An 11,298-nucleotide genomic window follows, 5' to 3' on the forward strand; every position below is an offset into this window, starting at 1 on the left:
CATGATCTAATTATAGATCACAAAGTTCACAGTCCACACCTTTTTTTTTTTTTTTTTTGTGTAAACATCTAGTCCATGCTGTTGAGAAATTCTGTACAAATTTAAAGGGGCTATATGTAAGACTTTTCATGCTTTTTGCATTGCCAACGTGTGAACCGCATGTAACAAAAAGTCCCCGACTTCCTTGTATATGAAATCCTAGATTGATTTTCACGTGAAAGAGTCAAGAAAATCCAAAGGATGTGACAATTATGCTGTCTTCCGTTTTATGACACATGAAATGAATGCTTATACAATGTTCAGGAGAATGCCAAAATAGCTATTCTGTACTGTAATTTTAATGTGTCATTCAAAGAAAAGTAATTCAAACTAGTCTATAGTCTCACATAGCCAGATCTAAATAGTCTATAGCAGGGGTGTCCAATCCTGTTCCTGGAGGGCCACTGTCCTGCAAAGTTTAGCTCCAACCCCAATTTTAAACACCTAAACCAGCTAATCAAGATCCTACTAGGCCTACTTTACTTCCAGGCAGGAGTGTTGAGGCAAGTAGGCCCATACCATGATGGTATAGCTGAACAAACTCCGCATTACAGGATTAGTTTCAACTCAAGTACACAACAAAACTAATTCATTCTGGCTTTGTTGGTACCGTGACACTTATCAACTTTCTCTGCCAGCTCAGGCTTTGATTCTGAGTTCATGGAGCACATGCATATGAAAGTGTGAGATAAGTAGCAATCACATGCCTTGAAACAGAGAAACTGTGATTCGATTCTAGTGAGAGAATCAGCAAGATTTTCTTTCTTCTGTCGAGGATCATGAGATTGAAGAATATGAAGTACATAAATGCATTTACACAAAAAGGAGAAAATATCTTGCTATGTCAGTGCAAGTGAAAGTTCTTCTGTCATTAATTACTCACCCTTATGTCGTTCCACACTCCTAAGACCTTCGTTCATCTTCGGAACACAAATTAAGATATTTTTGATGAAATCCGATGGCTGAGTGAGACCTGCATTGTCAGCAAGATAATTAACACTTTCAAATGGCCAGAAAGGTACTAAAGACATTTAAAAGAGTTCATGTGATTACAGTGGTTCAATCTTAATGTTATAAAGCGACGAGAATGAATTTTGTGCGCCAAACAAAACAAAAAAAAAACACAATAACGACTTTATTCAACAATATCCAGTGATGGGCGATTTCAAAACACTGCTTCATGAAGATTTGAAGCTTTATAAATCTTTTGTTTCGAATCAGTGTTTCGGAGCCTGTATCAACAAGTCATGTGAACCATTGAAATTTCAAAACGTTTCGAAACACTTATGATGTAACAAAGCCTTGTTTACTGAAATCACGTGACTTTGGCTGTTTGATACACGCTCTGAACCACGGATTCGAAACAAAAGATTCATAAAGCTTCGAAGCTTCATGAAGCAATGTTTTGAAATCACCCATAGATATTGTTGAATAAAGTTATTTTGTTTTTTTGCTCACAAAAAGTATTCTCATTGCTTCATAAAATTAAGGTTGAACCACTGTAGTCACATGAACTGTTTCAAATATTTCTTTAGAAAACATTTGAAAGTGTTAATTAATTGCTGACAATGGAGGCCTCACTGAGCCATCGGATTTTATTAAAAATATCTTAATTTGTGTTCCGAAGATAAACGAAGGTCTCAGGTGTGGAACGACATGAGGGTAATTAATGACAGAAATTTAATTTTTGGGTGCACTAACCCTTGAAGTTAGTTAGTTAGTACAGTTCATAATATATATAGGTATACGATTCCAAATCTTATTTATATTACATATTATCTGTAGCCTATATATTTGTTTATTTAAGCTAAATGTTTAATAATAATTGTTAAACTAAAATTGCTTGTGTAATGGATTAGGAATATAATAATTATATAAATAATACATCAATTATATAAAATAATTATAATAATCATCATTAAAAGCCAGACAATTTTATATTTAAAAATATTTTACTATGTAATGACCTTTAATTTGGAGCATGAGAAACTGGGGGAGTGACTTTATTTTTTCAGAGATGTGTCACATTGCTCACAGCTGATTGCTTCAATTTCAGTTAGAGATCTTTTACTCAGAGACCCAGGGTTGGCACAAACTAATCTGAAACATACATGGCTATCCACCTAAACCGGCTTTATAGGCTCCAGGACCAAGGTTAGACACCCTGGTGTATAGCCTTAAGCATACTTTTTAAGTATCATAATCATATCATTTTTATTACCTCTTCTGTCTGTGAATTGCAGAGCTGGTGCAAACATACCCACATTGCAATAATCAGATGCAGGATGCTTTCTTAACTGCTGTTTTCTCACCACTGTCATTTTTGTTGTGCGTTTATTTTGTTATTGAGAGGAAAGTGCGCAGCACATACTTACATATTCATTATCTAAACGTCTCTCTCAGCAGTGTTGACGGTGTCAGATGTTCATTAGCAGAATATCGCTGCAAAGGTATTTCTTTTTTTACTGCTAAGCAAATAACAAAAAAAACCCTTTGCCATGAGTATATCAAGGCATTGAATCCCATCCTGCCTCTTGTGAGTTATTTGTGCACTGTGCGCTAATGCTAGCATGAGCAATAAGTTGCTTGCTGCAGTTCACTTAACAGCCACCAGTGTCACCAATAACGAGGGTTTCTGAATTATACATATAGCCCGTTTAAATGTTTAGTGTCTTATGCTCATCAAGGCTGCATTTATTTGATCAAAAATACAGTAAAAACAATATTATTATGAAATACTATTACAATTTAAAATAACTTTCCTATTTTAAGATATTAAAAAATATATATATATATATATTTCTGCGATGGTAAAGCTGAATTTTTCAGCAGCCATTGATTGCTGGTCTTCAGTGTTAAATGAGAAATCATTCTAATATGCTGATTTGATGCTTATCATCAATGTTAAAAACTATATTTTTGTGGAAACTGTGATACAATTTTTGATGATTAGTAAGTTCCATTTTGAATAATATTAATTTATTTTTTAATTTATTAATTTAAAAAAACAAAACAACTGCATTGACCCCAAAAATTTGAATGGTAGTACATTTTATTTTATGTCATATACTTTTAAAACACTATCTAAAATCATCAGGAATAGTTTCAAATAGATCCATATAACTTGTATTTATCTTAAATACAAGTTATATGGAGTTTTTCAAGTTTTTTTATGCTGTATTATGTAAAAGATATAACTGAACTAAGAAAGAGAACTTTGGTAAGTTGCAGCAATAATTCAGACATGCCATGAATGGGTGTCATTAACTGCCCAGACGATGTGCTGTCCAGTCTGACCTCTGAAAATCTACAACTTTTGAGTGTCAGCCATGTTGAGTGTGATTCATATTTGGGTTTTAATTTGACCTCGTTTACAAGGGGAATGCTGGGTGCTGTGGTTTTCTCATTAACAGGACATGAAAGGAGCTGTAAAGAGAGCAGTGGTAAAACCGGCCCACACTGACGTCTGTGCATTCACACACACATGGACATGCAGACTCTTTAGACGGGCCTGGTCTCACATCCACTGCAGAGATCATAACTATCTTAAGCATCTCAACCCACCCAGCCAGTTTTAGACATGCAAATTTAAAGGGTCTGTTGATATGAACTGTTCAAAAGTTTGTTTGTTTTTTGTTTTTTGCCTTTTTTTAAAGAAAATATCACTTTTATTCCACAAGGATGCATTTAATTGATCAAAAGTGATAGTAAAGATTGTTCTTTCAAAAAATCCTGTTCATATGCATCAAAGATGAAAAATGGTTCATGGTTTCCACAAAAATATTAAAGGGTTAGTTCACCCAAAAATGAAATTTCTGTCATTAAGTACTCACCCTCATGTCGTCCCAAACCCGTAAGACCAATTGTCTTTGGAACACAAATTAAGATATTTTTGATGAAATCTGAGGGTATCTGATCCACATATAAGCAGCAACAAACTTGCACCTTTTGAGCCCCAGAAAGGTACCAAAGACGTTAAACCAACGAGGTGACTACAGTGGTTCAACCTTAATGTTAAGAAGCGACAAGAATACATTTTGTGCACAAAAACAAAACAAAAATAACTTTATTCAACAAATTCATCTGTCCCATGGTCCGTGCTGCTCATGTGACCAGAATACTGAGCCGCCATTCAGACGTAAACACTGAAGCTCTGCAACAAAAATAGAAAATATATATTAAAGATGAACCACTGTAGTCGTGTCACCAGTTTTAACGATGTCTTTTGTACCTTTCTGGACCTCAACAGGTGTGATGTCGTTGCTGACTATTTGTGGATCAGACACCCTCGAAATTCATCAAAAATGTCATAATTTGTGTTCCAAAGACAAAGGTGAGGTTTGGGACGACATGAGAGTGAGTACCTAATGATAGAAATTTCATTTTTGGGTGAACTAACCCTCTAAGTAACTTTGCAACTGCATACATCAACTAACTCTCATTAGAATAGTAGACGATTAGGTTAGGGTTAGTATAAAAAGTTGCAAAGTTATATAGTCAGTAGAATGTCTGTTGGGGGAACATCACTGTAAACTGCTGCAGATATTAAGCTGGCAGTCTAATACTCTACTGAGAGTTAGTTGACGTACTTGAGTAGACCATTGAAATAAAGTGTTACAGCACAACTGTTTTCATCATTGATTCTAGCAAGAAATGTTTCTTGAGCAGCAAATCAGCATTAGAATGACTTTAGAAGGGTCATGTGACACAGAAGACTGGAGTAATGTCTGAGGAAAAGCTTTGCCATCAAAGTAATAAATGTAAATGTATTAAAAAATGAAAAGAGCAATTTATTGCTGAGCATGAGAGTGTTTTTTTAAAAAAACAAAAAAAAAAACTTTGAGCTCAACGCTTATACAGTGCTCAGCATAAATGAGTACACCCCCTTTGAAAAGTAACATTTTAAGCAATATCTCAATGAACACAAAAACAATTGTTGACCAAAATGTTGTATGTAAGTAAGGTTAATAATATAACTTATATTACACATTTTTCAGTTTTACTCAAATTATGATGATGCAAAAATGAGTACACCCCATAACAAAAATTACTACATATAGTACTTCGTATGGCCTCCATGATTTTTAATGTATGATTGCATGATTTTTCTAGACATGGAATGAGCAAGTTGGTGACATTTTGCAACATCTATCTTTTTCCATTCTTCAAGAATGACCTCTTTTAGAGACTGGATGCAGGATGGAGAGTGATGCTCAAATTGTCTCTTCAGAATTCCCCATAGGAATCACTTGAACCCTGTTCTTCTTCAGAAATCCAACAGTTGCCTTAGATGTGTGTTTAGGATCATTGTCATGTTGGAAAAGTGCACAACGACCAAACGCACAGAGTGATGGTAGCATCTTCTCTTTCAATATGGAGCAGTACATCTGTGAATTCATGATGCCATCAATGAAATGCAGCTCCCCGACACCAGCAGCACTCATGCAGCCCCACATAAGGACACTGCCACCACCATGTTTCACTGTAGGCACCATGCATTTTTCTTTGTATTCTTCACCTTTGCATACAGTTTTGAAGCCATCAGTTTCAAAAACATTTATCTTGGTCCCATCACTCCAGAGTATAGAGTCCCAGTAGTCTTCATCTTTGTCAGCATGGCAAACCCTTGGCGGGCTTTTTTACTGGGCTTTAGGAGAGGCTTCTTTTGTGGACGGAACCCATGCATGCCATTCCTCTGCAGTGTACGCTGTATTGTGTCATGGGAAATAGTCACCCCAGTTTGGATTTCTACTTCTTTAGATAACTGCAGTGAACTTGCATGCTAATTTTCTTCAACCCTTCTCATCAGAACACGCTCCTGTCGAGGTGTTAACTTCTGTGGATGGCCTGGACGTCTCTGTGATATGGTTGCAGTTCCAGCTTTTTTTCTGTATCACTTTTGCTACAGTATTCTGACTGATAAGTAAAGCTTTGCTGATCTTGTAGTCATCACCTTTCTGGTGTAAAGAAATTATTTTTTTTTCTTGTTCTTTTTTTCTTCTCTTCCATGTGGTGCCATTGCTGACAGCATGAAATGGGAAGGTATTTTAACACCCTTTTATAGTCAACTGTCTGCTGGACACCTGTGTAATGAATAATTAGACTCACCTGTGGTTGAATTCTTGTTAAATTAGACATTCGTAGTCTAAAATTTAGCTTTGTTCCAGAGACTTTCAGTGGGGTGTACTCATTTTTGCATCACCCTAATTTGAGTAAAACTGAAAATGTTGTTCTCTAAGTTATATTATTAACCTTACTTTCATGTTATAAGTTAAACAGATGTTATATAAAACTTAGTCTTGTCAACATTTTAGAAATTGTTTTTTTTTTCATTGATATATTGTTTAAAATGTTACTTTTCAAAGGGGGTGTACTCATTTACGCTGAGCACTGTACATGTCGTACAGTTGCTGCCTCTTCAAAGGTACACTTACACAAGTATTGTTTAATTTAGGGTTAGGGTTTCAGGACCGTTTTAAGAGTCAATTTTGTGTTACTTTTTTTTTTACTTGCACACTTAAACATTTGGTTCATCTGTTATGAATTAAACATTGAACACTGTTGATTTTGCAAATTAGGCTAATGTAAACACTTTGGCCTGGTTTCACAGGTTTTCACATGATTAGGCCTTGGTTCATTTGGGGCATTTAATTAGCTTTCATAAATGTTCACTAGAAAAAAAACATTACTGGTGTGCATCTTGAGACAAAACAATTGCAATGACATATTTTAAGATCTGTCAGTACACGTTATTTTCAGTTCAAACAGCTCAATCATGCATTTTAGTCTAGGAGTATCTTAAACCTTGTCTGTGAAACCGGGGGTTTATGTCACTAATAACATTATCCAGATGTATAGCAAAAATTGTGAGAATCACGTCTTGGAAGCATCAGTAAGAATAGTTTGAAATGATAAACATTCAGTTTTGATGTTTTTACCTTTTTGTTTTTTTGCTCTATACATACGTACATACATATAGCAAAAAAAAAAAAAAAATCAATGTAGCAGATAATGAACAATTTAAATATTTTATATATATATTCATTTCAATACTTTCCCCCTTTATTTGTGAGTCTCTGCCTTAAAATTCCACACTATTTAATACTGTATAGTTTTGTGGAAGGTGTATTCCTGTATCTCTCCAGCTCAGTAAAGAAATGAAATACAAAGAAAACAACAATGCCACAGATAGGCCTGTGGATCATCTTCTAAGAATACCTTTTAAAGAATGTACAAGAGGAGTACTTAAACAGTATACAACAGGAAGCCTGTCAGAAATGTACAGATGGGAAACAATTGCAGATTAAAGATTGCATTTAAGAATCGCTGATTAATGGTGGAAAAAAAGCGATGAAAAATAGAGAGAGTGCAGAACGAAAGAAGATGAGACATTCTGCACCACTGGGAGTCTGCGGTTTTCTCTCATTACATTCCTGTTGCCCAGCCCTTTAAAAGTGCTTAAGATGATTAAGTGTGTGAGAGGCACTAGATTAGCCAATTAGTCACATCCCACGACATATCTGCATATGTACTCATGTTGTGCAGTGGGAGGTCCCTCTCTGTCTTCTTGTGTGTGTGTGTGTTTGTGTGTTATGGGGGTCAGGTAGAAAGGCCTACACTAATTGCCCTTTCCCCAGTGAGTGTATGTATGTAGACTCATTTAGATTCCTCTGTGGTGAGCCCTCAGTTCATTCCACTGTGTTCATTATCATACTCTAATAACTGGAACTGCGGCTTTTACAGATAGAGAGATGTATGCGTAAGTGCCCTAGGGGTGGGAGGTGGGGAGGGGTGTTCAAGCTAGTATATCAAGGGCCCTTGATTCATTTCCAGTGTCTTGAAAGGGCAATCTGTAATATCAGACACTGTGCATCATTTGGTGCTTCCCAATGCGTCTTGTGAACACAGCGGTGGCATCTCCAAAGAAGTGTAAATGCTATATAATATAATATAATATAATATAATATAATATAATATAATATAATATAATATAATATAATATAATATAATATAATATAATATAATAATGGTTCTCAAATTTACAGGGAGTTTTTTCTTTTTTCTTTTAATTTGGTGTATTATAAATATACTGTGCCTTTCCTGAGCAATTTTTTTCTGAGCCTCTGCTTGTTTTGTGTATTGTGTGAATGTTTTTTCCCTTGCTCTCTCTCTGTATGATGTCATATATGAGTAATGAGCGACGGGCACCGATATTCATCACCCGCTCTTGCACGTGTTCGGAGGGTCTTCATTATATTAATTACTCTTATTGGAAGAGTGATCATCGACCCAATCAGAATCCATCACATGCTGGTTCCCGTAGTGATCAGAATCCATCGCCAGCCTGTTCCCATGACGATTGGCCTGGTAAATGATGACAGTAGTGTAAGGGCTTATGGCACACTGTACCCCACGGGGTGGATATGATACATTTATTTATGTTAGCACAGGCTAGGCTAACAGCAGTCTGCTGCTAGCCAGTACTTCCCAGCCAAATTTTATAGTGCAACTTATTACTCTGACAGGTTTATTAAAATTTCCCTGTGCTTTTGTGTGGAAATATCAATTTTTTTTAATTGTGCGCAGCTGTGTGTACATTAATGTGGTACCTGGACCTTCAGAAGCAAGCATATCTGACACTAAAATGCTCTCACAAATGCTTTCTTGTTCCAAATCATACCTCATGTCAGTTGTAGTACCCTAGTGGGCTTTCTTTCTGACAATATTTGCTTCATTTTTCTCCTCTTTATGTTTCGGAATTTACTTTGACAGCCTCTAAACACTGCTTCAGGGCTTGTTTGGCAACACTAATTGGGTTGGATGAACCAGGGCAATCAAGTTGTATAAATTAGGCAATATAACAGCGTAATCAATACACCTAAGCATGTCACTTTAACAGCGGAATTCACGTTATGGAGATAAAGCTCTTAAAGCCATCATGTCGTAATGAAAGAACAACTGTTTCCAATATCACTGCTGCTGCACTTGATGTTTGCTTCATGGTCAATTGACTTGGCAGTTCATCCATGCCTCTGTTAATTGAACGAGGTAAGAAGGCAAGAGATAGAGAGACTGAGAGAGGGTGTTGGTGTAGAAAAGATGGTAGAAAAATGTGTGCAAGAGAGAGAAAGTGATTTAGCACTAAAGCACCATTGATTAGCTGTTCAGCTTTGCAGTGTTTCTCAGACAACTCAGCCTCATCACAGCAACACAAACACATAAACACCAATAATTGGTTCATTTAGAGATGGGAGGGGCCTGTGGATAATAGACCCAGGAATTAGCCAGTGTTCTTCAGCAGGGATAGCCAATGAAAAGCTTTTAACTCTGTGCATGTATTTGTTTGCGTCTATACAAAAGCAATAGTGAGCATGCGTGTTTTGAATAACGGAGAGAAAAGATATGGAGGACAAAGGTGGTCACAATGTATCTATCGTTTTCTCTCCCTTCTCCCAAAGCTCCAATCATTCATCACCCCATCATGCCCTCTCGATGGGGTGGAACTGGCCAGGGGCTTCTGGGATACGGTGCTGGACAGGGAATGATGGGATAGCATAGTCGCGATGTCATCACTAATCCGGCGCTCTCATCCACTGAGCTAAATCTTCATCTATCAGCGAGACCCTGTGCCATTAAAGCTGCTGCACACACTTACACACACACATATACAGCTCAGTGAAGCATTGGGCTGGGCAGATGGAGTAAATATAGATAGAATTGGTTTGATTGGAACAGAAAAGGCCAGTGAATTCCTCTGTGGTTGTCAGAGGGTAAAGAGAATAAATGGACATTGGGGTTGCCCTCTCATGCCTTTCGAACGCACACACACAACGTACACAAATACATGCAAAACTATTTCCTTGCACAGAAACATTTTAAAATCAAGTATGAAATATCCTATCTCTCATGATTATTAGCTAAGTTCATTTTTAACAAACTGTTCACATTCACACACACTGGAAATTCTGTGCTTCTATATTGCATTTGTAATATCTGATGCAGAATTTCTATATCTGCAATTTATGACACATGAAGAGTCTTCTTTCGGCTTCTCCCTTCAGGGGTCGCCACAACAAATCATCTCTCTCCACCTATCCCTATCTTCTGCATCCTCAATATTTGTATCCACTAGCTTCATATCCTCATCCATATACCTCCTCTTTGGCCTTCCTCTTTGCCTCCTGCCTCGCAGCTCCATGTCCAATATTCTCCTACCAATATAATCACTCTCCCTCCTCTGAACATGTCCAAACCATCTTAATCTGGCCTCTCTAACTTTGTCCCCCAAACGTCCAACATGAGGTGTCCCTCTGATGTACTTGTTCCTAATTCTGTCCAACTTTGTCACTCCCAAAGAGAACATTCCAGGTGAAAAAAAAGTACATTTCTATAAAATGTACTTAAAGTGCTCTATTTTCGCGCACTAATTTTGTACTTAATATACTATAAAATCTTCTTAAGTACTTCTTAAGATAATCTTAAGAACATCTAAGTGTACTCAACTGTGCTATTTTGAGATACCATGAAATATGAACTAAAATGTGCTTTTAATATACTGTCTCTGTATTTAAAAAATGTATTTAGTTGCCACTTATAGTACACTTGAACCCATAGTGTGCTACAAGTGGTAACTAAATACATTTTTTATAATACAGAGATAATATGATAAAATCCTATTTTAGTTCATTTTTCAGGGTGTCTCAAAATAACACAGTTGAGTACACTTAAATGTTCTTAAGATTATCTTAAGAAGAACTAAAGAAGATTTTTTTGACCTGGAATCATCAGCTCTGCTACCTCCAACTCTGACTCCTGTCTCTTCCTCAGTAACACTGATACAATATGAGTAAAATCCAAAATACATGCAGAAAACAAAAATGGGCAAATATCCAGAAAAGTTGTCACACTATGTTGTCACACTATCATATCTAACATGATCCAGAAGCACAGGCGTTTTCTCTTGGCCAAGGCTCATTTAAAATGGACTGTGTCAAAGTGGAAAACTGTTTTGTGGTCAGACGAATCAAAATTTGAAGTTCTTTTTGGAAAACTGGGACACCATGTCATCCGGACTAAAGAGGACAAAGACAACCCAAGTTGTTATCAGCGCTCAGTTCAGAAGCCTGCATCTCTGATGGTATGGGGTTGCATGAGCGTGTGTGGCATGGGCAGCTCACACATCTGGAAAGGCACCATCAATGCTGAATGGTATATCCAAGTTCTAGAACAACATATGCTCCCATCCAGACGTCGTCTCTT

This window comes from Chanodichthys erythropterus, chromosome 15 (genome assembly GCF_024489055.1).
Source record: "Chanodichthys erythropterus isolate Z2021 chromosome 15, ASM2448905v1, whole genome shotgun sequence".
Lineage (NCBI taxonomy): Eukaryota > Metazoa > Chordata > Actinopteri > Cypriniformes > Xenocyprididae > Chanodichthys > Chanodichthys erythropterus.